Source organism: Octopus sinensis, linkage group LG9 (genome assembly GCF_006345805.1).
Source record: "Octopus sinensis linkage group LG9, ASM634580v1, whole genome shotgun sequence".
Classification (NCBI taxonomy): Eukaryota; Metazoa; Mollusca; class Cephalopoda; order Octopoda; family Octopodidae; genus Octopus; species Octopus sinensis.
This window is the reverse complement of record NC_043005.1, coordinates 61,357,175-61,383,132: the sequence shown is the minus strand read 5'-3', so window position 1 is coordinate 61,383,132 and position 25,958 is coordinate 61,357,175. Positions and strand designations below refer to the sequence as shown.

Genomic DNA, 25,958 nt, shown 5'->3' with positions numbered 1-25,958 from the left:
TGTTGTTGGACGACGAGGATTCAAAATCTTCGATCACCTGATTTACCTGCCCTTTAATTAACGTGTAACTGGCTGATCTTTCCAAAGACATTCGTACCTTTAACGTAACCCTTACATAGAATCAATCAGTATGGCACAGTATATGATAAAGTCTGTACATTTTAATTTACAGTTTCAATCCATTCTGTCCGATAGGCTTCTGCTCAGTTCCAATCTACCAATTCCCTCCATAGTGTATGAGGCGACCCGAGGTTGTACAAAGCAATATATAAAATCTAACGCTATGGGATTGAACCAGGAATCTCGTGGTTGCGAGGCAAACTTGTTAAATGTTCGACCAAACTGCGTCTACTAGTATGACGATTAAAAATAGAAATCTCGAAAGTGCACTTACAAGTTTATTGTAACTGACACTCCCCCAAATTTGATAGCTATTCCACAAATATAGCAAAAAATATCTGCATAAAATTGGTTACTCTATTCACAGACACACGTTTAAACCTTAGGTTTTGGTTTGCACTGGATGTCAATAATCTGGCAAATAAATACCATTGTCATTTAAGCCTTAGACAGCGAGAGGAGGTTGTATGAATGCATGCACCAAACGAGCAAATACCAAAGATGTCCTTAAGTGTAATCTTTATATTTATTTTCACATTCAATAAGTACAAAATCTATAATAATTGTTAATCTCTCTCACAATAAAATTTACCATCTCTGTATCGAAAAATGTCGTTAAAATCTTCACTTTCCCCTTACGATGGCCGTATCCATATAAAACTTTTGAAACATCAGAAAGTAAAGGAGAAGGATCTCTTGGTGGGATTGTTCAAAAATATAAAATCTCTCTCGAATCAAACTCTTCTGTCTTAAGAGTATATATATATATATATATATATATATATATATATATATATATATATATATATAATATTATTAGTGAATTGAAGAACAGAGGCGGAGCAAAACAAATCGAACGAGGCTCCTAAGAGCCCATGGCCAAACTGTTTATCAATGTATGTTGAAAACTGGTGGTGGGTGCGTTGAAGGTTTTAACGGGTCAGGCAGCGGTCATTCCAGTGGGTGGGAGCACGGGGTGCTTAGATGTTCTTTGTGACCGAGACTAAAGTTCGTATTCTTCAATCGCCATATTAGCTTGCTAAGTCCCGTGGTCTGGCATTTATTCACGTCTCGAAAAGTTGCGTAATGGTTGGAGATTCGTGAGGACAATCTTGACGATGAGGCCCCGACATAAGAGTAGACATCTGAGTCCGTGTAAACCTTACATTGGTAGACGGCGTTTCTGATCTTGGAGTTCACCGACGTGAACCTTATTCTATTAGGATTAGTTTCTGAAATTAGAACTGCGTTACTGTTACTATATTTGTTGCGAGAACTGCAGCCGCTTACTACTTTATTTTCCACTACGTCACTATTAACTAACGGAATAACCCCTGATTCTACACTATCACTCAGAGTGCTGTCATTGCTAGTGCCCGTGGTGCTGCTATTGCCGGAAACGATGCTGGAGTTGCTATTGGGACTCTCTACCCTAGCGAGCCGAGCTGCGCTCACCCCACTACTGTCATCGTTACCGTCAATGACATCACCCTTATTTATAACTATACCCCTAGTATATAATCCCTGGTTGGAGCTGAGATTATGAGTCACTGTACTGGCTCTCATATCATTATTACTACTATTATTATTCCTACTGAGCGTTAAACCGGGAGCGGAAGAAGCTGTGCCTCCGGAAAAAGGTGGTAGGGTCTTAGTAAGCATCCTATTATTATGGGAGGCGACTATCTGGGCGAGGTTTTTAGTGTTGGAGAAAGCGATCCTAACTTTATGCGAATTAACCGTGGAGTAATATTTGGAATTTCTGGGGAAGTTATTGGCGATGGCTTGTCGAAACATGAGGGGGAGGTTAGTTCTAATCTGCTTACCAAAGGGAATTACAAACCCTATATGCTTGTTCCTATTTATGTGATGGGTCGGGACGCCAGCTCTCGCATTCGGGTGGGTGATTCTCGGATGAATAACGGGTTTTGGGTTAGTTTGAGATCCCCCGGACCGATAATTATCCTTGTTCGCTAAATTAAATGCGGGAGCGACTGCCCCAGCACCCGCCGCGCTCCCGTCACTACTTAAATTATTAATGTTATTATAGACGGCCCTATCCTGATGACCGAATGATGTCATCGGAAGGGCCGGATCAATATAAATTACCTTCTGCCTATAACCGGCCTTGGATAGTGCGGCGTTATAAAATTCCGCTTTCTGCATAAAAATATCGGCACTAGCGGACAAGCCAGACAATCTTAGAGAGATGTTTTTAACCAAATTGTCTGTTACGGTTTTGGCATGATTGGAGAAGACACTGACATACTTCAAATTAGTGGAAGGCTTATGGTAAGGGCAGTATGAGTCGCTATTAAGGTTAAGTGTAACGTCTAGGAAATTTGCCTTGGTGAGTTCATTATCAAAAACTATATTCATGCCCATTCTATTAAAAAACCTAGTTAACCTGCTGTTAGTTTTCTGCACTATTCTGTTCGTGGTGTTTTGCAGGTAAAACAGACAATCGTCACGATACAGGCCACCCGCGATCTCTGGGAATTGGTCGGACAATTCGTAGAGAATATATATACCGACCAAATCGGCTATCTGCGCACTATCCGAACTACCCATAGGCACATCAAATTCATTGGGAGTATCTTTACGGATCCACAACTTATTATCAAACTTAATAAACGATTTCCTGGCAACTAAAATGATATCTATTTCTTCTCTGGTGAGGCCAGCCTTGTTGTGAGCATGCCAAAGGGCCTTATTTAGTACACTAGGGTTAATCGAGGGGTAGAAGCTGGCGATATCGAACTGGATGAACCTAGTACGGTTCTTATTGGGGATGGAAGAGAACCACTTCACTACCTGCGAGGAGTTGGCCCAAAGGCTGAGCTTCAGTTTGTTTACTAAACTAGGGATATATTTATCTAAAATGTACTTACTGATTATCCCGATATCAGAGCTAGCAGGGCATATGAGTCTTAGCGCTGGGTTGGTGTGGAAGTTCGGTTTATGGTCCTTCACTATGAATCTAGGTTGCTTAGGGCTAAGCGGCTGCGTTCTCATTTGAATTCCGTGTTTCAACATTATTTCCTTAAAGGAAATAATGTAAGGAAATAATGTAAGGAAATAATACACCTAATATTCTTTAAATAGTCAGAACTTTAGTCTCGGTCACAAAGAACATCTAAGCACCCCGTGCTCCCACCCACTGGAATGACCGCTGCCTGACCCGTTAAAACCTTCAACGCACCCACCACCAGTTTTCAACATACATTGATAAACAGTTTGGCCATGGGCTCTTAGGAGCCTCGTTCGATTTGTTTTGCTCCGCCTCTGTTCTGTTTTTTGTTTTTTCCAACGGATTTCCTATTTCTTCCTGAAGAGAAAGACACAATATGGTCTCCTTATTCAATCGGAATTTGGTAAATTGTGCCTTTCGAAACACGTGTAGAATGCAATAAAACGATTTCTGTTCAATCTTCGTTCAACTCCATTTCTTCAATTCACTAATAATATTAAAATTCAATTATCCGCACCAACGCACGGTTGCAACACCATATGGTTGTACCTCCAACCGTGCTGTCTTCTGCTGTGATTTTTGCTATCAAGGTATCGGTTAAACTTTTGATTAATCTGCAACAAGATTATTCATCTTTCTATTTCACAAAAATATATATATATATATATATAATATATATATATATATATATATATTTATATATGATCCGGTTCTTGACTGAAGATTGAAGGCTTCGAATGTCCCGTCCGTGTTTTTTGTATCGTCTTCTAAATGTTTTGCGTTCTTGTCCCAGTTTGTATTTTTTTACATATACACACATATATATATATATATATTAGGCTATAGTATATGAGAGTTTGGAATATGCACAGTTAAAATGAAGTACTCGATAAATGATAAAGGAGGCCAAATTACAACACCCAAACGAGTATAATAAGAAATATACTGCATGCACTTTCATCTCTAGGACTGATTCTGCATCGCGGTCGAGTCTTTTTTGTAGACTCTACAATTTAATAGAATACATAAATTGTCACTTGACAGTGTGTGTGTGTATATATATATATATATAATATATATATATATACGTGTGTGTGTGTGTCTTGCAACAAAAGGTGACATTATGTGACGACTAAAGACCTGTTAAAATAGAATTTAAATATCCATTTTTTCCCTTCGCCTAAGTAACAGTGAGTTGATTTTTTGTTTGGTAGGATTCAATAAACTTTGCTGTCCATTGTAAAATTCAGCATCACAGGTGGATTAAATGAATATTAATAAAAAGAGGGCTTTATTAGAAATAGAAGACACCTGGGACCATGTAGCTTTAGATAAAAATATTAAAAAAAATAAGCGAATATGATCTTTTGGTATGTTGTTTTTAATCTTTCAATCAGAGCTGCTTGATCAGAACTGACTTATTTTAAACAATAGAATAACCAAACTTTTTCTCTGAGAATTTCAATTTTTATAAGTTCGAAGATTTCAGTTACTTTAGTGATTATCTCCACAATATTTCGGTAAGTAAAATGATGTTCATAATTCGCTGAGGAAGTCCAGTATTCTCAAAGGTATTATATCATAGATTTTTCATGGTATTAGGGGTATAGGCTAAAGACAATTAGTTGAACTAGAATTATGTGTTCTAAGCAGATTAATTATAAATTTAAAACGCTTTAGAGACTTAATAACTCCGAAAGTAATTTTCAAGTCAAAATAATGAGGTTAGCGTTCATATATTTATAACACAGAGTATTCAAAAGATAACTAGAAGTTACTTAATTACTAATATTATTTTACTTATTTCCAAAATCACGTGAAACAATAGCTGACACATTTTGGTTTTTGTATAACCTGATTACTGAAGTATGGGTGTAACGAGGAGGGAATTCTTAAGTGACTGTGTTGTGCAAGGTACATTGGTTGTAAAACGTAGTTACTTAGGGATTCAATACTAACTACGCCGAGAAGTGCGCTAAAAATCTTCTTCGGTAATCAGGTCATACTAAAAACAAATCGTGCAGGCTGTTGTCTCACGTTCTTCCAGAAATAAATAAAATGATTTTAGTAATTGACTGTTATTTTTTGTTCCTTTTCCCCATGGTTAACTTTTAGTCAACATTTGAATGCATCATGTCCTAAATATTTAAAACCAACTTAATTACGTTGTCATGAAGATGACATTTCTGCGTTATTTCTCCAAAGCGTTTAAAATTTATAGGCGGTTGCATTAGAACAAGTAATCTTTAAGAAAGTCCATCCCTAACTGAACAGATATATTACTCTATACCTATAATGTCATTGGAAATCCTTGAGAAATCAGTTGGCTTAGGGAAATATATTTGTGTAGATTATAAAACATCTTTAAATGAATCAGTTATGTTTTACTTATATTTTTGCCAAAGAAATAAGTAGTATAAAATGTCTTTCATAATGTTCCCAAGAATATTAAAAGCATACAAAATATTCAACCGAGAATTGAAATCGAAGTACTCTCTGAACAACGCAGAACTGTTCCCTTTTCGAACACGAAGGTTATTAATAAATTTGTACAGCATCAACATATTGTATTACCGAATGATTTATATTCAAAGAATATTATTATCATATCTTAGAGATAAATGTGATGTCTATTGATTTCAGTACTGGAGAATGAAAAATCTAGAAGTAATTTGTTTTTTTATACATTACCCAGATAATAAATATAGATATTCATTTTCATAGATATATTATTATCATATGATTAATGTAGATATCATTTTTATCGGAGTTACATCTACAGACGTGAAAACAGTTTAAATGTATTGAAAATTGTTAAAATCCACCAATTTCGGAAAAAATAACCATTAAATGTAACAGAGTGACCGACGCGTTTGAGATAACGTATCACATGCATTGGTGTATTATTTTCTAAAACACTATATTTAATTTTCATAAGTCTTGACTTAATCAATTTCACTGTTGATAAATCAACCTGCTATGTATATCGTACACCTGATCTTAATAAATAATTACCAAGCAGGCATTTGCGTCCTCGAGAACCAATTACTAGGTAGCAAGTGTGCTTGACCTTGTGACAATGAGTAAGAATCTTTTTATGTAATTGAAATACAATGGATTTAAGGGAGTAGGAATGTTTGTGCGATAATTAAGTTCGATTTGCAGCAAGGTTGTTTATAGTTCGATTCCACTGCATGGAAACTTGAGCATGTGTCTTCTAACTCAGGTACACCATAATTTTGCGAATAGAATTCAGTTGGTTGTTGATGGAAGATAGTAAGTATGAACATTTATTTATTCCTTTTGGTGGTAAGCTTAACTGTGTGCTCCATGCTCATATAAATACTACAGATACATACACAAACACGCACTAATATATCTATCTATTTTCCTTTCTTTCCCATTTTATCTCCAGTGAGTCGGATACTTTCTTGAAACAATATCTATTTTGTCGGATTATGTATTAAAACTCCTGACTCAGTCACCTTGTTTGAGGTCTGTATTCGATGTAACCGGACAAAGTTTAGTTTGAATATGTAATTATCGAGCAACTAAAAATGAAAATATTTTCATTCATTAACTCTTTTATTTAGTGATACGATCACATTAAAACTTCTCATTGTGTTATGCATCCTTCTTTCGATTATACTTGTAATGAGTGATTTGAATGAGCTGTGGTTCCTATCACTAGCAGATGTGTGACTCCATAGAAAATTATCCACTGGTTCGGTCACGACTTTTTGAACTCATACAATGATAGTTAATATCTCGTCACTATAGAAAGGGCATTAATATTAGTATCTATACAAGAAATATCGATATTTCGAATGATATTCAGACACGTTATTGATTTCACCAGTCGCATTCCTTTCGTAAATAATGGCAATCATATATATGTATTCGCCCATTAAATGATATTGTTTTATAAATAAAGAGTTGTCGATTGCGGTATTATTGGTCTGAATAATAAAATAGCAAAGGTGAAGAAACCTAAAACGATAAAAAGAGAGATGCCTACAATATTAACAAAAAAATTCTTACATTTGCATATAGCAAAATATAGAAAAACGTATTTTCTTGTTTCTTCCTTCCTTTTCTTCTACTCTTCTATCTGTGACTCTACTTTTCTCTCCCGCATCCGCTCACTTTCTTTTCCTCGGTGTCTTCCCCTTTGTCTTCCCTTTTCTCCATTACCAAATGGGGTTGGTAGCAAAGTTTATTTAAGCAATATATTGCAAATAGACATGTCTGAATAAAGTGTATATTTTCAATGCGTCCTCTCAGCAAGATCATTTAGTATTCACGGTAACCACACTATGAACATGAATGAGGTATTGAGAAAAGAAGGCGAACGAACCGAAAATAACGGAAAAAACACTTTAAATAAATTTATTGTCCGTCTGATACACATATTAATCAATATGAATTCCCAAATAATACATAGTGATTTCATACGCATACACACGTTCTTGTATATGTGTGCATACCCCCTCATATGATATGCAAATTTATATATATGTTGTAAGTGAATATATGAACACTTATACGGTATATATATATATATATATATATATATATATATATAATGCAAGCGTGTGTGAATGTATGTTAGCAAATAGATATATATAAATATACGCGTTAATAAGTGCGTAACTATTCTTTGTTATTCACATAAAATCTCTGCTTATATCATAGAATGTGAAGACACACACACACGCACGTACAAACACACGCCAATACACATATGTATATTATAAGCGAGAAAACAGAGTATTAATATAGAAGGAAATATAAATATATATAGTAGTACTGGGCGAAGCTGTTGCCTCCTACTATTGTGATAAACTACTAAAATTGTTTATAAGAAGTTTGTTACTACCGGATCTATCTATCTGTCTCTCTGTCTGTTATTATTATTACTATCATTATTATTTTCTGATTGATTTGCATTTTATTTCATCTTTCGGCTGTGTCTGAACCAGAGACCTAAGACATGTATATATTAGATGGAGAGAAATTTCCTCAAAACGCGGGTGATTGATATCAACACAATTCTATGAGTCTAACAGACTGCTTGTTTTCCAGTGATAAAGTAAAGAAAATTGTTACTACTTTTCTTGATCCTTCCTAGGGCATCCACAACACCAGGGAACGGTTTTGGTTTTTAATTGCCATTTCCTAAATATCTCCATGTCAGGGTCCTTATATTTCGGCAGTTTTTCAAATTCCTTTGCTGAGATGTTACTATCAGAATGCACTGTCATATCATTTAACAGGCATGTTTTTGTCTTAGGTCTTTAATGACGATGTCTGGTTTATTTTTTTATCTTTGCCTATCCCATAATCCCATAGAATGGTAAAATTATCTTCCCAAGTGACTGGCTCTGGATGGTGTTCATACCAGTTTTAAGGGTTCAGGATATCATAGTGACAACATACACTCCAGTGCAAGTAATGGCAAACTCGACCATGCTTGGTTTTATATTCTGTAGGGGAAAGGACTAAGCTTCAAAAGTTTTGGTTGCTTCCCTACATTATTTGAATAAATTTATAACATTACAGATTGAGGGGCAAAATCTTCATAAAACGAAATATAACCAATAATGTCATAAAAACAAACCTTATTTTGTCTTCTCCAACTCTAGGGATCGACAAGTTAAACACAAATGATATTTATGGTTCGATTGCATTAATAATGCACACATCATCGTCAAAAATGTAAGACGTTGTTCTGACGAAATAGTATTAAGCATTTCCGAACAACACCTATGAACATAGTTAGGAAAATGAAAAAATATGTGTTGAATTTTTGGGGTGGTACGTTAATTGTACAGTGAAGCACTTAACAGAACATCAAAAACTTTTCTAAAACACCGCTTTTTTCCATTTAACGACAATTATATATCTGTACGGAAGTGTTTTCTATGTGAATTTCTGTAAGAATGAAAGAAACTATATAATTAGTTTTTCTCTTGGTATGCACAACAGCATATATTCTTGCGGCTGTTGTATAGTAAATTTCATTGATCTTTATATGATAAGGGAAATTATTTTTATCGACATCCAAGCAATTTGATATAAAGCGTAGATCAATCAAATGTTTGAAGTTCGAACTAAGGAAATTGGGCCTCAATATTGAAAACTTATTCCGCCCAGTACCCTTTTAACTCAGGTGTCTCTACTACTTTTACACACACACATGTAAAGAGTTTAGAAAGTTCAAGAGACGTGAAATAATTCAATATTAACGGTGAAACTCGAAGTAGATAAAGCCATAAATGATAGCGTCTAAATATTGGGTTTAAAAAATTGTTCTTACCCGAAATGCTTTTTAATCCAAAGCTTAAGCTGTATTATTTATTGCTTTATCTACTGCAAGTTCCACCATTGAAAACGAATACACACACGAGGGATAACTGAAAAGTTTATAGGGTGATCAAGACACAAAGAATGTCACCAGATGAGGTTTATTTTTAAACACATATCTCTCCTTGCAGTCCGCACAACTCCTACAACGGTGTTGCTGCGCTTGGATTCCAATGGTGAAGAAGCTTTCATTCTGTTAGTCAGAAAAGTCATCAACAGCGGTTATGACATCATCGTCACTTCGATAATGGCCACCAGCCAAGTGTCGTTTCATACTAGGAAACATGATAGTCAGATGAGACCAAATCAAGGGAATAGGAATAATGATCAACCAGTTCAAAGTCATACTCAGGCAAAGTAGCCATTAAAACCAAGGAGTTGTGTACTGGAGCGTTGTACTGTTGAATAAAAGACAAGATATCTTCTGTTAGATTTCCTCGGGCTTGGTCTTGATAGACTTTTGTAACTGCCTGAGTAAGTTCGCATCGTACTCTCTATTAATACTCTGGCTCATTTGAAGAACGTCAATAAGCACAATACTTTTACATCCTCCAAACTGAGGCCACCATCATTCCTGCGCATGAAGCGACTATGGTCTTCTTTGGACCAGGTGAGTAGGGGTGTTTGCACGGTTTAGATTGTCTCTTTGTCTCTGTCCCTGAGTGATGAGCAAAACATTAATCCTGAGTTAGGAAACATTCAAGGAAATCAGATGGTTCTACCTCAACCTGTCAGATTTTCCCATGATTCTATTCAGCCTAGTGCGCTTTTGACCAGGTGTCAGAAGACGTGGCAACCACCAAGCAGAAACCTTCATCATTCCAAGTTCATTGTGCAGAATATTTTCAACTATCTCACTACATATGCCGATAATTTAGACTATTTGATTTGTCGTGAGTTGCCTGTCATCCGTCACCATTTGGTGAACACAATCAATGTTTTCCTCGGTGGTGGTGGCTTCAGAACGTGCAGACCCTTGGTCATCTTCAAGATCCTCTCTTCCCCTCGAAATTCGCTGCCTACTTTTGCCTCGTTGATAAATCTGGAGTGTCATCTCATAATCTAGTAACCATGTCAGCATGAATGTCATTAGGGGTTAAACCCTTTTTCTGCATTATATGATAAAACAACGATGGCAAATGTTGGCGATTTTCAAGAAAAATCCGTACTAGCTAATTTTGAAGTCTTCCTTGAAAAATATGCCTTCTGTTTACTTGGAAAAAGAAGTTCAGATTTTTATAAGAACATCTGAAATTAATGCATGCAATATTTCATAGCTCTAGTATAATTCCTCCATTGTCAGCCTATGAACTTTTCAGCCCACCCCCGTATATTACGCAGAATTAAAAGTTACGATGCATACTTACTTCCTGCTGTCCCAGGAAACCTCATTCCTGTAAGTCCGTAGATTTTGCATTGTAGAGAAAGCTGGAGAATAAAAAGAAAAAAAAAATTGTTAACAGGAATCCTAAATAACAACAGGTGACAAACATATCAATAATTAAACGTAGCTCAAAATTAGTACAGCACTGAGCAAAAGGACCTCTGATATTAGTAATATTTCTTTAATATTCAGGTTTTTATATGGCACCGATTTCAAATTCCCTGTGATCCATAGCAGTGTATACTTTTGTTGTTGCTGGTGTTCTGCTCGAGTCCTCGGATTAGCACTGATCGAGCAGACGTATCATCAAAGGTATTCTAACCGTGAGTATTAGGTCTTTTTCCTAAGAAGAAGAAACCCAAGAACGATCTGTCCTACGTATCCTTCTCTGAGTTAATACTGAGTGATTTGAGTGAGATTTGGTTTAGCTCCTTTATCTAGCATTTCAAGCTAGCTGGTTTGATATATAATACGCAATTATTAGAGGCGATTTAATCATCAACTTTCTATCATTAGTGGTATTGCACTGTATTGTAAGATGTTTGCTTCACAAGCATTTTATTCTTTGTTCAGTCCCACTACATGGCAGCTTGGGCAGATGACTTTTGGGGCAGCAAAAGACAAGACTCGTGAGATTTGGTAGACGGAAACAGAATGAAGCCTATAGTATATATATATATATATATATATAAAATATTATTAGAGACAAAACCACTATTTTGCAAAACAAACAAGGAAAGACTTAATCAATACATAAAATTTTAATAAATATATATATATATACATCTTCATATTCAGGTGTAAACTTAGTAACCACCTTATCATTATTATTAATAACAGTAATAATAATTTGATTGAAATTTATACTGGCTCACGATAGTTTTGTTTTGAATGTCACAGGGACGTTTAAAGTAAAGAACGCACACGAGGTAATGTGATGAATATTTCAGAAATAGATGTCAGTGTTATTTTCAACTGATGAGTTCAAAGTATGTGTTTTTATACAGGTGACGAAATCAATTGATACTGAAATATACACATTACTTACTTCTGTATTCCACGCAAGGTAAGCCTGTTTCTCCTATATTCGTTGCCTTCCCCGTGTGTATTTTAATAGCGAATTATTGGTGGTTTTGGAGCGATGGCTCTGTTTATAGCAAGTGGTATTCAAGTACCCTACTGAATCTGAATATATTTTACCTGTAAAGGTGTAAACTTTCTAACCACCTTTTTATTATCATTATTATCATTAATAACGGTAATAATACTTCTTTGATTTAAATATATATATATGTATATATAAATATGCATGAATGTATACATGTATGTATGTATGTATGTATGTATGTATGTATGTATGTATGTATGTATGTGAGTGTGTTTGTATGGATTTGTATCTGACCAAAGTTTGATATCCAGTGTTCGAGTGTTTGTGAAACTGCAATTTCAAATGTTGGTACAAGGCCAGCAATTGTCAGTTACATCGAACCCCAGTGCTCAGCAGGTAGTAATTTTACCGAATCAGAAAAGACGAAAGACAAAATCGCCCTCGGCGCAATTTGAAATCAGACAGTAAAGACGGACGAAATAAAGCTAAGCATTTTACCCTGTGTTGGGCCTGAATTTTGGATGAAGGGGGAACAGTCGATTACATCAATCGCAGTACTTTACTGGTAATATTCTGTTGTCCACCCTTGAAGGATGAAATGCAATGCAGACCTCGTGTTTTAAGTGCACTATATATATTCTGTAAGATATTATGTCTAAAGATATAATTTTTCTCACGATCTACCGCACTCAGTGCCTTCAATATTATTGATCATTATAATCATCTCGGTGATACATTATCGCTAAAAAGAAAGTTGAAAGTTGAACCGAAATGAATAATTTAATTAGCGATAATAATAAAGCAAAAAGTCTATTTCTGTATATCTAGCGTAAAAGTATTTTGATGAGTTAGGCCAGACAAACATCTCATCAATCTTGGCATCAGAGAATCAGAAAGTAAATTGTGAAATAATTCTGTATTAGTGAGACACTACAATTCCAGCTGATGTAAACAAGATGTACTATGAAGCTGATAGATCAACTTTAGAAAACTAACCCATTGGAACATCTATGAAAAATTCTAGAATACTAGGAAGGAGTACATAATTAAATAGTTTGAAAGAAGCGAATGGTATGTATTTTTTTCTAAAGAAACATGATATAAATACGAAATGCGTATGAGGCGGAGAAAAAACGAAGAGAAAAAGTAAAGAAAGAATATTTAAGCTATTATATATTAAACAAATTAAAGAAGCTTTTAAGGACAAATATGCAAGTGATACAATTTTGTCGAATTACTATTCTATCCTTTTTTTTTAAATGAGGAATTTACACAATGCGCTAGGGAGTAATCTGTCAGTTTTGAATGAATAAATAAAAAAGTTTTGCATCTACATGATCGAATTTTTCCCTCGTTGGTACACCTTGATATACATACATACATACATACATACATACACACACATATATAATAGACCTGTCATAGTTATATGTAACAGAGAAGAGAAACTGTGTACTGTAGTGCAAATCATCTTCCCAGCGGTATTAACATAAGGCTAATTATCCGCGAAAAAGAAAATACCCACGCTGAACTATTGAGATATCTGCAGTTACTCTTCCTAAATTACAACTTCAGGTTTATACCTGTAATTATTGGGGAGCTGCGATATGTAACACATTGCCTAAGTACCAATCTTGAGAAATTAGGCCTATCAAAACCAGAAACTAGAAAGCTGATTCAAAGTCTACAGACCCAAGCCATGACTGGAACTGTAAAAATTTGTAAAACTTTCCAGAAGTTTATAATTTAAGTATATATACTCATATCTAAACAACTACATACATGACAATACATACATAAAACAAAACATACAAATCTATTGGCAAGAAATCTTGAAATGAAATTTAAAAGTGATGTACATACATATAAACCTATATACATTCACAAATGTATCTGAATGTGTGTATGTACGCATCTATTGACAAATTCACGCGCTAACATTACTGGCACTGAACATCTTTTCATCCCATAGTGAGTCTTTTTCTCTACGCTTCTAAATCCAGATGTGTTTCTATTAAGTGAAACCTATAAAAAGTGCAACCTTAACCTTACTGATATTGATCACCTCTCCTCTGTCTGTCTGTCTGTCTGTCTGTCTATCCCTTTTACCATGGTAACGGGCATACTCAGTGGACAGGCAGTCTATACTATTTCAGAAACGTACAAAAACATATATTATACAGAACACATACGTTAACACCATACTCACCGTCTTCACTGATATGTGATAGTAAATATTTGTTACTAATACACATACATACATACACACATATATACATACATACATACATAGATACATACATACATATGTATTTCCCTTTTAGTTTTCTTTTTTGTTACCTCGAGAATGTGGTGCAATTATACATCAGTTGTCAATGAGTCCATCTAAAATGTTACAAATATAATTATATCATTTATAACACATTCCGCAAATGATAAACACAGTCTCTTTCTAATATAAATGAGAAACAAGTTCCTACAAATATTATCCTACGAATGATAACTCTAACAAGCCACAACTGACAGCAAGGAGTCTCCACTTTGCTGTACCACAACTTTATCGGATAAATTCGCGGAAATGTTAGTGGAAGCAACCTGCATTTATCCAGGTAAAATATTAAATCAATATAATATCCTGTTAGAATGAAGGAATATAGATATGATACGGCCCATTAAGTACTCTGTTACATGTATAATATTTTCTAACCTCAGTCATCACTACTATGGTCTATTGAGTCATCGAAGGAGCACTTATGAGTCAATCGATCGAGCATAAATAGTAACTAAAAGTCTCCTTATTGCATCTTTGTGTCTTGGATAAGAAAAAAAACCCCTCAAAATGTACAAGACTTACACACTTATACAAATGGTTGCTTTGGTTAACGTGACTCTGTTAATGAGTCTGCGTAACTGGAGTCGACCTGAGGCAAAACATCTTGATATTGATAAACTGTTAACATTGATGAATAAATAACATTATCCTGGCTAGTATCCGAAATCCATACAATTTAAAAATACATATTTTAGTCAAAAATATATTTTGTTTTCATACAGTTATAGAACAATTTATCTTTAAATTACCTTTGTTTGTTTTGGGAATTTATCTGTAAAGATCCATATAACTGATTTTAAACTTTGGCACTAATCCAGTAATTAATGAAAAAGGAGTGAGCCGATTACATCGGCCCCAGTGTTCAACTGGTACTTACTTTATCGACCCCGAAAAGATAGAAGCCAAAGTTGACCTCGTCGGAATGTGAACTCAGTACATAAAAAAGACGAAATGCCGCTCAGCATTTTGCCAGCTCCCCGCCTTAAAGATCCATATTATTATATTATGTTTGGTATCCGTATTTTGTAGATAGCATTGTATTTAGTAGATGGAGGAAGTTCAGATGACTGACATTGTAATGTGTCTAATTTTGATTTTAGTTTGGATGAGCTGTTCTCAAATTGTGAACAAATTTTTCGAGAAATTTCCAAAATTAACGTCTGATTTTTTTTGGAGAGAATTGAAGCCCTTAAGTTTTGTCTGTTGTATATTTTGTGTTGTAGACCTCATGGCTGTAACATTTAATATTTTAGCAAAAACTTCAAAACTTAAATTAGTTTGTCTTCATGACCTTTTCCTGACTTCAACTTTTATGACTGGTGATTTCAATTTGGTGAAAAGGAAGAGAGAGTACAAACATGGTTAAATGAAATAGTACAATTTATTACTGGTTCATAATAGGAGACCAAAAGGGGCAACATAGAGAGCAGAGCTTTCTTTAAAGTTATAGTCGCTAATTGTTTTAATATTGGTTTCAAATTTTGGCACAAGGCCAGCAAGTTTTGGAGAAGCTCCAAGTAGATTATATCGACCTCCAGTATTCAACTAGTAGTTATTTTATCAACCCCGAAATAAGAGAAGGCGAATTCGACCTCAGCGGAATGTGAACTCAGAGCGTAAAGGCGGACGAAATGTTGCTAAGAATTTTGCCCGGCATCCTAACGATTCTGCCAGCTTGTCACCTAACTTATCGTTTTAATATTACAATATTGAAACATAAATTAAGTACCAGTTAAGTACTGGGGTAGATCTAATCGACTGGCCACCTCCCCCAAAATTTCGGGCCTTGTGTCGAGAGCGGAAAAGATTATAATACTGAAACAATGAGTAATCATTTTCCTTCCAAACAGTTCAAAGCAATGACGTCAACTGAAGTAGATTCCTTCACCAACATTGTTACCAAAAAAAAAAAAAGGAAAACTCTGTTGATGTTTTAGCAAGCGAAAGTGCAATATAATATTTAGTAATGTTTACTGCTATAGAGAAATATATTTATTCATTTACATTTAGGATATGGGAATTAGCACTCAAATAACCATCATTTAATAACACTTAGATTTTGTGTATATATTTATGTTTGTATACATATATCTATGTATTACCAAACACACACATAGTCTACCCCACCAACTCACATGTATGCATAAAGATAATGCTTTCTGTGCTTTCAAATGAATGTAAGCATTTACGTGGGTTTACAGTTTTATGATAGCATAATGCACGCTTGTTTTAAAAGATCTACACTTTTACAAAACGGTCACATTTCTCTTTGTAAATGAATTTAGAATTTAGAGTCGTTTCCTCTATTCGACTTGGTTGGAAATTCTGGTAACGTGCATCGCTTCGAAGTATAACACACAACTCACTGGTTATATTGATTTCAAATGTTGGCACAAGGCCAGCAAGTTCGGTAAAGGCGGTAAATCAATTGCATTGACCTCAGTTGTTGTATTGGATAGGGAGGAACAAGAACGAAATGGATGGAGGAGAGAGAGTGTACAGTGTTTGTTGGAGGTTTGAAGAAAAGCGAATGAATACGAGAAGATTAAGACAAGGCTTAGAAGGAATGAATCTGTGGAAAATGTAGGATTGTTGCTTTTTGTGTGTGTTGTTTGAGGCAGGAGGTGCTTGAGCGTACGTGTCTGGTCAGCCATCGGAGAACTAACAGGAATCGACACATGGTAAATTGTGAGAATATATGCAGAATATATGCAACCTATGGGAATGTTGTAGGATTGAAAAGGCATGTCGAAAGAGTTCATACTATGACACCTGTTTCTTCTGTGCATTTTGTGCAAAACTTTCGCTGGGCTCAATCGTCATACAAGGGTCTCACATTTCATCAACATTGATTCATTTCAGTTATTCTTTCTAGCAATGGCTTTGATCATATACGAGAATGCAACTAATATGTTTGTATGTATTTATGTTTGTATATATATATATATCTTAATATCTATATCTCAGTATCTTTTACATTAGATACATCATTATATGCTGGACTATAGAAAACGTATCAAAGATGTTCCTTATACATCTAATCACTCAGTTTTAACGAACAGCATATCTGTATTACGAATGTGAACACTCACCTGTATTTAAAAATGACAGTGATATGCTAATTATCGGCACGGCAATATGAAGAAACAACGGCGTTATACACATGTGAGCTGCTTAGCTAATGATTTACACCGCTTTAGGTGTAGAACAAATGGCTTTACAGCAATTAATGAATGTTTTAAATATTCTATTTGAAAAATAGCACAAATCTGATAACACACATCCACTTTTTGAAACGATATTAAAAAATTTACTTGGAAGGTACGCAAAAGTAAAGCCAGAACATACACAAAACATCTCGCTCAATCTTCTAACAGTTCCGGCAATCTAGTGCCTTAAAAAGATGAAAATTTAATTTGATATCAATGGTATCTAAACTCAAGTCGCAGAGAACAGGAGAAGATACCATATATCCTTTTCTCCAACGGGCTGAGTTACTGTCAATTCGCCGATTCTCTGTGAGAATGCCCTAACAATATTTCCTGATCCAATAATTTATATTTTCTGGAACGTTCCTATGTCTATCACGTTCCTATGTCTTCAGAAGTGGCTGTGTGTCACCAACCTTGTGCTATTTTCAAATAAAATAATCCACATATTCGTTAATTGCTAATAAGTCTTTTATTGAACATTAAAGCAGTGCAATTCATTAACGTTTCAGTTCACACGTCTATAACTTTGTGTTTTGATATTGCTGTGCCGATAATTAGCACACTGTGATCATTTTCAAGTGCAAGCGAATAATCATATGAATACTACAGATATGTTGTTCACTTCATTGTAACTTAATGACCAGATGTGTAGGCATTATCTTTGATCCGTCTCATATATCCCAGTGTAAAGATATATATATATAAATATATATATATACACGTCTTTTTTCACTTGATGCTTTTTTTTCTAAATCTGTTCATCATTGAGGCGTAAGTCTAAAACCGTTCACTATTACCATCTTTTCTTGGTGTGTATATGGAACTCCACACAACTTTCATACAGTACAACTCTTACCTTGTACTCGAATAAAATTGTCAACGTTCTTGCTTTCCTTTTGTCGCAATTGTAGGTATACTCCTTTCAGAGTTTTTAATGCATTTACAGCCTTAAAAGGGTGATAATATATACTCATTGTGTTTCTGCTTCAGTTCAGCGAATGCTATATCCCCTGCTGTGTGGAGTTTGATAATAGTATTATCTTGTATATATCTGTGGCCACTGCTATGAAGACGTTGATAGGGAGAATGGAGTCGCTTTTAAGGGTATAAATCTTGTTTATCGAACCTGAAAGGACGAAAAGCAATGGTGTTCTCGATGGGATTTGAGCTCAAAACGTAGTGGGCTAGAGGAAATTCCACTGCGCATTTTGATCCGACTCTGCAACGATTCTGCCAGCTCATGATGATAATAACGACGACAACAAAAAATAACAATCGGTCCTAATTTAGGCACAATGCCTGAATCTTTGAAGGGAAGTGGTCAGTTGATACCATTCAACCCAGCACTAGACTATTAGTTTGCTTCATCGATCTTAGAGGGATTAGAAGTTAGTGTACAAACACCCGGAGGAAATACCACAAATAATTTTGTAAAGGAGGTTCTGCTAATCCACTAATGATGATCTTGATGATAATGACAGATGATGACGATGCTGATAATGATAATGACGATGATGGTGATAAAGTTGAATGCAATCGTGACGAACGAGAAGTAGACGAATTTAATATAAATTTGCCAACTATACAACACTGTAGTATAGATTTTAGCGGAAAAATAAGAGATCGCGGAGTTGTTATTACGACTACGACGTCGAAGCTGACAACTGTGATGATAACGATGACAACATTAATTACGATGAATATAGTGGGGGGTGAGGTGATGACGATAAATGTTTATAATGATGATGATGATAGCGGTGACGAAGAGGATGATAATGATCTACAAATTAAAGTCAGATGAAGTATAACTAGAAAATAAATATTATAAAAGTTTCCACGAAGTGATTTCAAGCTCGATTTCATCAATGTTATTAGCCAATCAGATAGAGATGATTTATAAATTAAGGTCATTCTATCAGAACAATCTACAAGCGAACATCGCATGTGATTAATATCAATTGGAGCCTTCTTATAGAACGGACGTTATGAAGATGTATTTTCTACTGCTCAGCTGTCGTAATGAAAGCCCATCATATATTTTACCACATCAAATACAATATATCTGAGTAATATGAATTCACGTGTGCATATGTATTTATAGGTATGTATGCATCCATGTATATATGTGCATACATGTATGTATGTATGCATGCATGCAACTATCTTTCTCTCTCAATATGCATATATACATATATACATACACATATATTTACATGCATGCTTCGCTGTATGTGCATGCGTACATATGTAAATTTAAAATTATAACTTAGGGTATCTACGAGATACCACCATGCTGAAAATAGCAGCCAGTATCTGACTATAAAATCACCTTAAGTGTTTATATAGCACAAGGAGAGAATTTAAATACATACATACATATATATATATATATATATATATATATATATGGGGAGAGTTCACGAAGAAAAAAACAAAATACGAAGACAGGTGGTGTACAAAACAAACAGATGTATTAGTATAAAGCTCAGGAATAGAAAAAAGTTTTTTACGTTTCGAGCCTACGCTCTTCTACAGAAAGGGACACAGAAAAAAACAATGAGAGAAACAAGAAGAGAAAAAAATCTGCGTAGTGTTACCGACCTATCATTATATATATATATATATATATATATAATATATATATATATATATGACACATACACACACACATAGAGGCAAATTATTCAAATCTTGCTGTAGATTATCTATTCTTTTTTCTTATAAACTATAGCAAGAAAATGCGTTTAATAACTAAAGTCTCGCTATTCCAATTAGGTTTTATTTCATTACGTTCTCTGCAAGAAATGGTGTGAAGAAGCTGTCTTTGATGATTTCTTATTAATATGATTATATATTTCCAGACTATTAACCTCATTTTTCTAGAGATGAAAAGTTCATTTTTTAATATTTGAATCTACACCATGTTACGATTGGTTTGGTTTCCGATTCTCTTCATATTAATCGATGCACCGAATGTTGCGGTAAAATGTTTGTAAATGCGTTCTATATCACTGAATGAGTAAATAGCAAAAAATAAAAAAATAATAATAAATAAAAAAAATCAACGGAAAAAGTAAAACGGAGTAAAGATAGGATATTGCTTCATATTGCTTCCCAAATCGCTCTTCCTATCGGAATGTTTTTAGTTATACTAATCACTTATCAGCGCTGCCGGGCTTACTTGACGTTGACAAGGTGTTATACCAGACTTGATATTCATTTTAACCAACTAGATGGTTAGATGCAACGTGAAGTAAATTATCTTACTGATGAACACAATACACATCCGAAACAAAGAATCGAACTCGGAGCATTATGCCCGTGTCTCTAGTTGCCTGACCTCCTCACACACACCTCAGATGAATGCATATAACTTATTTAAAAACCAATCCTTCGAAAAGCATGCTGGAGGATAGACATGCGCTATGATTATCTTATTGACGAACACAATACACATCCGGGACAAAGAATCGAACTCGGAGCATTATGCCCATGTCTCTTGTTGCCTAACCTCCTCACACACACCTCAGATGGATGCATATAACTTATTTAAAAACCAATTCTTCCAACGAGCATGCTGGATGATAGATATGCGCTTTAATTGTTCCAACTAGAACTGTACTTGAAGAGTAAAGTTTAACCTCAGTCTAGAATATCATTATGTACATTGGGCTGCATTTAAGTATTTGTTGTATTAGCTTCAAGATGAGATATAAACGAATCAACGTCAACACTGGAATATGATACCTAATAAATTTCGTCCAATTAATAATGCCTGACAAATTGTGTGTGCTGTAGATTAAATTTCATATGGTATCATACACGTAATACCTAAAATTGTGCTACATAGATAATATACAAGACGAAAGATTCAAGATAAAACTACAATCAAGTCAGTGATATGAAATTAGTTGATACTGTGACAATATAGCGTCTATAGTTTCCTGTATTATGAGACAAGCTAATAACAAAATCACCGATATCTTCTCTGAATTACACACAAGCATCTGTAAAAATGGTAAATGACAGTGAAGAACGAATGACATTCAAGTACTCTGGCAACCCTATTCCCTAGCAGAAACCAATGTGGCATGGCCACAGACAAAGCTAGCTACTAATTAACTGACAATGAATATGCGAAAAGCAAATGACTAACGAAACAGAGGTAGAGCGGTAAAAATTTTCCAGAATAAGGGCTGGTCGAAAACAAACTTGAAGAGATAGAATTTTCGGGATTTAGAGCAAGAGTAAATAGAATTGAACATTTGCATTCTTAACGTTAACTATAGCGATGACTATAACCTACAGTATGGAGTAAGCCAAACATTTGTGACAAAAATAGATAAATAACTGAATGAATGAAAAATGAGCATTAAAGTGAGAGAGAATTTAATTGAATTGAATTGAACATAGGGTTTCGTAAGTTTACTATAACACCCGCCATGAAATAAACGATGCTGTGTGGGTACACAGATAAATTAATGAATAATAATAATAATAATAATGATAATAATAATAGTAATAGTAATAATAATAATAATAATAATAATAATAATAATAATTTGCGCTGTAAAATGAGGTTTAGATGTGGGCTAGGCTGGAAAGCAGAGTTGCTTATCTGAACGTATATCATTAAGTCGAGAGAGTGTTTTCATGTTTCATAAAGGGACATGCGTATATAGAGTACAGTGTTATGTTTGGAATGTAATTATCTACTAGGAATTCAGTGTTGTTTCATGGCACGAAAATTTTAAAACAGCTCCTTTCTGGTTGCATGACGTGAATTGAAATGGCTGTTTTTTTTTTTTTTTTTTTTTTACGAAGTTGTTCCACCTGCTTGAAATCACTCAAAATTTAGAATGAAGGATGCATTAGACATTAGAACATACAACGTTTGAGGGTTTATTCCAGTACTTTATGTACGTTAATCAATAATCTTTTCTCTAATCGTCTTGCATTTATATTTCATACAAATATTATATTTTTAAAATGAGATTCCAGCTATAGTGTGTATGTCAGTATGTACGTATAATTGAATATCTGTGTGTGAGTATTTATTTTTCTGTTGCAAATATATATGATGGTATAAGTGATAAGTCTTTTTCTCGCTGTCACTATCTCCATCACTCACCTATTATATCTGTGTGCGTGTGTAAGTGTGTGTGTGTGTATGTGTGTGCGTGCGTGTGTGTGTGTGGTGTATGCTTGTATGTATGCTTACATGTGTACATACTTAGTCATGTTTGAGTGTGTGCTTCCGTACAGAATAATTTCAATGTATCAGTAAATAATTACACTATATGTATATAAATATTGTCTCAGATCCCAGATAAATTACTCTTGTGTTTAAGTACACAAGGCATATTGATTTTCATCTATCAGAAAGCAGTGTAGGAGACCATTGACATAAAACCCATTTTGCGTCTATCTACATTTCAATATCTCGTGTTCGCTACCAATTTAATATTCCTTCTTCAACTATTTAGCCAAATAATGTATTACTACTATATCACCTACTCGCTTAGATTTCTCACTTCTCTCCACCATCTGCTATTTCTTACATTAAGTATTGAACAAGCATTCATATTCATGTGTAGGATCTTTAATAATTAATAATGAAGTGCACGTGTAAAGGATTTTGTTATTGAGCTACAAACAAATATATCTATATATGCAAATGAAATCCGTGAGGTGTTTTATTTTGTATTTGGTGTAAATAATGGTTGCTTAAATCAATGGATGCTAGCCTCAGTAATAACGAAACATTCTGAGCATGCGAATTCACAGACACATAAAATATCAAAGCCCCTTTGTAGATAGTGTTGAGTGTTAGGGATGTCATGATTTTTCTCAGAAATACATTTACACCAGGCACAATACTCATTGTTTATACATGTTTAACAAAATTTGTCGTAGTTACAATATGAGCGGGGTTAGCTGGGATTTTATTCATGATGAGCCAAATTCCATTTAGTAATTTTTCTAAATATTTCACATAGGAGTTTGTAGTCCGTAGAGACAACTAACAAGTGGTACATCCATATATAACAACATATGGATAATAAACAACTGCGCAAAATTACCTTCTGTTTAATTATGACAATCTTTACTCTGATCTTTTTTTGCAATCAATCGGGTGGGATCATTTGCAAGACACTGTTTGGGTTAAAGAAGATACTAAGCTAGAAATGGTTAAAGCCACTGGATTACGTCGATACAACACCACGCGCTTCCAGTGTGTCGGAGTTTGAAGTGTAACTTCTATACTTTATTGTTAATATTTTATCTACTGTAAAAGATTAAAACAAAACTAAGACTGATTGTAGAGAATAATAAATATATCCACCCATGAGATCTTGGCATATTGGCTTTAATTCTCTCGTCATTTTCCTTTCTGTATTTCTCATACTCTACAGGTCCTATCCTTGTACACAATTTCCCCCCTCAAGAAAATACAACCCTCCACTAAAGAAAGACAGCAACGCTATGAAGAGACAGAAAGTGAGTCCTTTAAACGCTTTATAGGAAGCCAACAAAGCATTTTGTGCGACTCTAATCCACAACTCAAACTCGGTGTTAATGAAGATGTCAAATTTTGACAGCGTCAGAAATTTTTTGGGGAGGGGAGTTAGTCGATTATATCAACTTCAGTGATCAACTGGTACTGATTTTATCGACTACGAAAGGAAGAAACGCAAAGTTGATCTCGGTGGAATTTGAAATCAGAATATACAGAGCTAAAATAGCACCGCGAAGCATTTTTTTCGGTGCGGTAACGATTAATCCAACTTATCGCTTTAAGCACAGTGTTAATAAACCTTTCTTATTCTGGCACACGGCCTGCAGTTTCAAGCGACAGGCAAGTTGACTCCACTGCTCAACTGACACTTAGGATGAAAGGCAAAGGTAACCTCGGCGGAATTTGAACTCAGAATGTAAAGACTGACAAAATTCCACAAAGCGATTTGTCCGGCATGCTAACAATTCTCCAAGCTTACTGTCTCCACTCATTGATAATAATACGTTGGTGTTGTTGTTGTTGATGATAATGATTATGGTGATGAGAGCGACGATGGCGGCGGTGATGACAACTACGACAATAAAGTCAGTGGTGAAGGCGATGATGGAAATATAAGAAAGCGATTTAGGAGAAGACACAGAAGAAATATAATAAAACATGAGGCAAATAGCGAAATAAGGGACACAAATATAATAAACGAGAAATAAGAAGGAAGATTTTTTTTTTACTGCAGGAGTTGCAATAAACGTTACAATTCATCATTAAACAGAGAAAGATTGGAATGGAAAACAAAAATTAAAGCGTGTTTAAGATAAGGCAAAATACCTAATAAGTTCCCAGGTGATTCTTACCAAGTATATTACTTTTAGAAAATGAGATAAATGCAAAGGCAAATAGAACGTAAAAAAGATTTATTAAATCATTGTCGCTCTATATAAATCATATATACTTTCTGAATTATAAATTGGAAATGAAGTTGTGTATAAAAGTACAGTGTGGATCATGAACATATAGGAACATAAGCTGCAAGTATAAACTGGTGGTTACTAAGTTCGCTTCGGAAATACCGTGTTTCAGGTTCGATTTAACTACAATGATGAACTAGCACTTGTATTTCAGCATAGTCTCGGGCATGTTGATCATTTCGTTGAGAGAAAAATACGTGTAGGTAATTTTTATCTGCACCTTAACGTGGTGGTTGGGTCAGAATACAGAATACTGTGGGATCTCTCATATGGATTCATGGTGAATAAAAGCACTCTTATATTGTTGGCATGCGAGAATCATCAACTGCGGTCGCCGGAGCTGCCAAATCACGTGATGTAGTAGTGTTTTGAGATCTTCAGTGTCAGATATCCGATCACACCATAATAGCATAATCACCCTTCAACGATATATGAGAGGTCATCTGAAGGTAAATAACGAACTTCACGTTACGTTGAAGATATTCATATGTTTGTTATTCATATTTGCTTCTGTCACTATTAATTATATTTTAATAAGCCAATTAAGCTATTTGATAATCTGAACGAACACTGATACCGTATATATCACTGAGATTTTCGGCAGTTATGACGCACCTGGAAGTCTGTCACCGAAGACCTCAAGCAATGGTGAAATCACATGACCTGGCAGTTACCACAGTCGTAGCAGACTGTTCTTGTCTGCAAATGAGATAACTAAACATGATTTTAAAAAGCAAAAGTCTATATGAATGTTCCTCTCAAGGTAACTGACGCAGTATTCTGTGATCTAAGTCAACCACAACGTTAATTTTCAGATAAAGATTGACTTACCTTACATACATACATACATACATACATACATACATACATACATACATACACTATATTATTAAAGCTTAAAAAATATCACAAAAACCTTCTACTCTCTCTCTCTCTCTCTCTATATATATATATATATATATATATAGACTTGAAAAGGG

General features: G+C 34.7%; 1 protein-coding gene across 5 annotated transcripts in view; it reads right to left on the bottom strand.

Moving 5' to 3' along the window:
- The window catches only part of LOC115215754 (neuronal acetylcholine receptor subunit alpha-3-like), a 784,372-nt gene that overhangs the window by 299,620 nt on the left and 458,794 nt on the right, over positions 1 to 25,958 (bottom strand). For 2 of the 5 annotated variants that reach the window (XM_036505995.1, XM_036505993.1), the window contains one exon: positions 10,825 to 10,885. The gene's annotated coding sequence lies outside the window, so the exon portion shown is untranslated. Of the gene's footprint in view, positions 1 to 10,820; positions 10,886 to 14,158; positions 14,172 to 25,958 lie in introns of those variants that run through there. The other 3 variants (XM_036505996.1, XM_029785051.2, XM_036505994.1) reach the window with 3 other exon arrangements.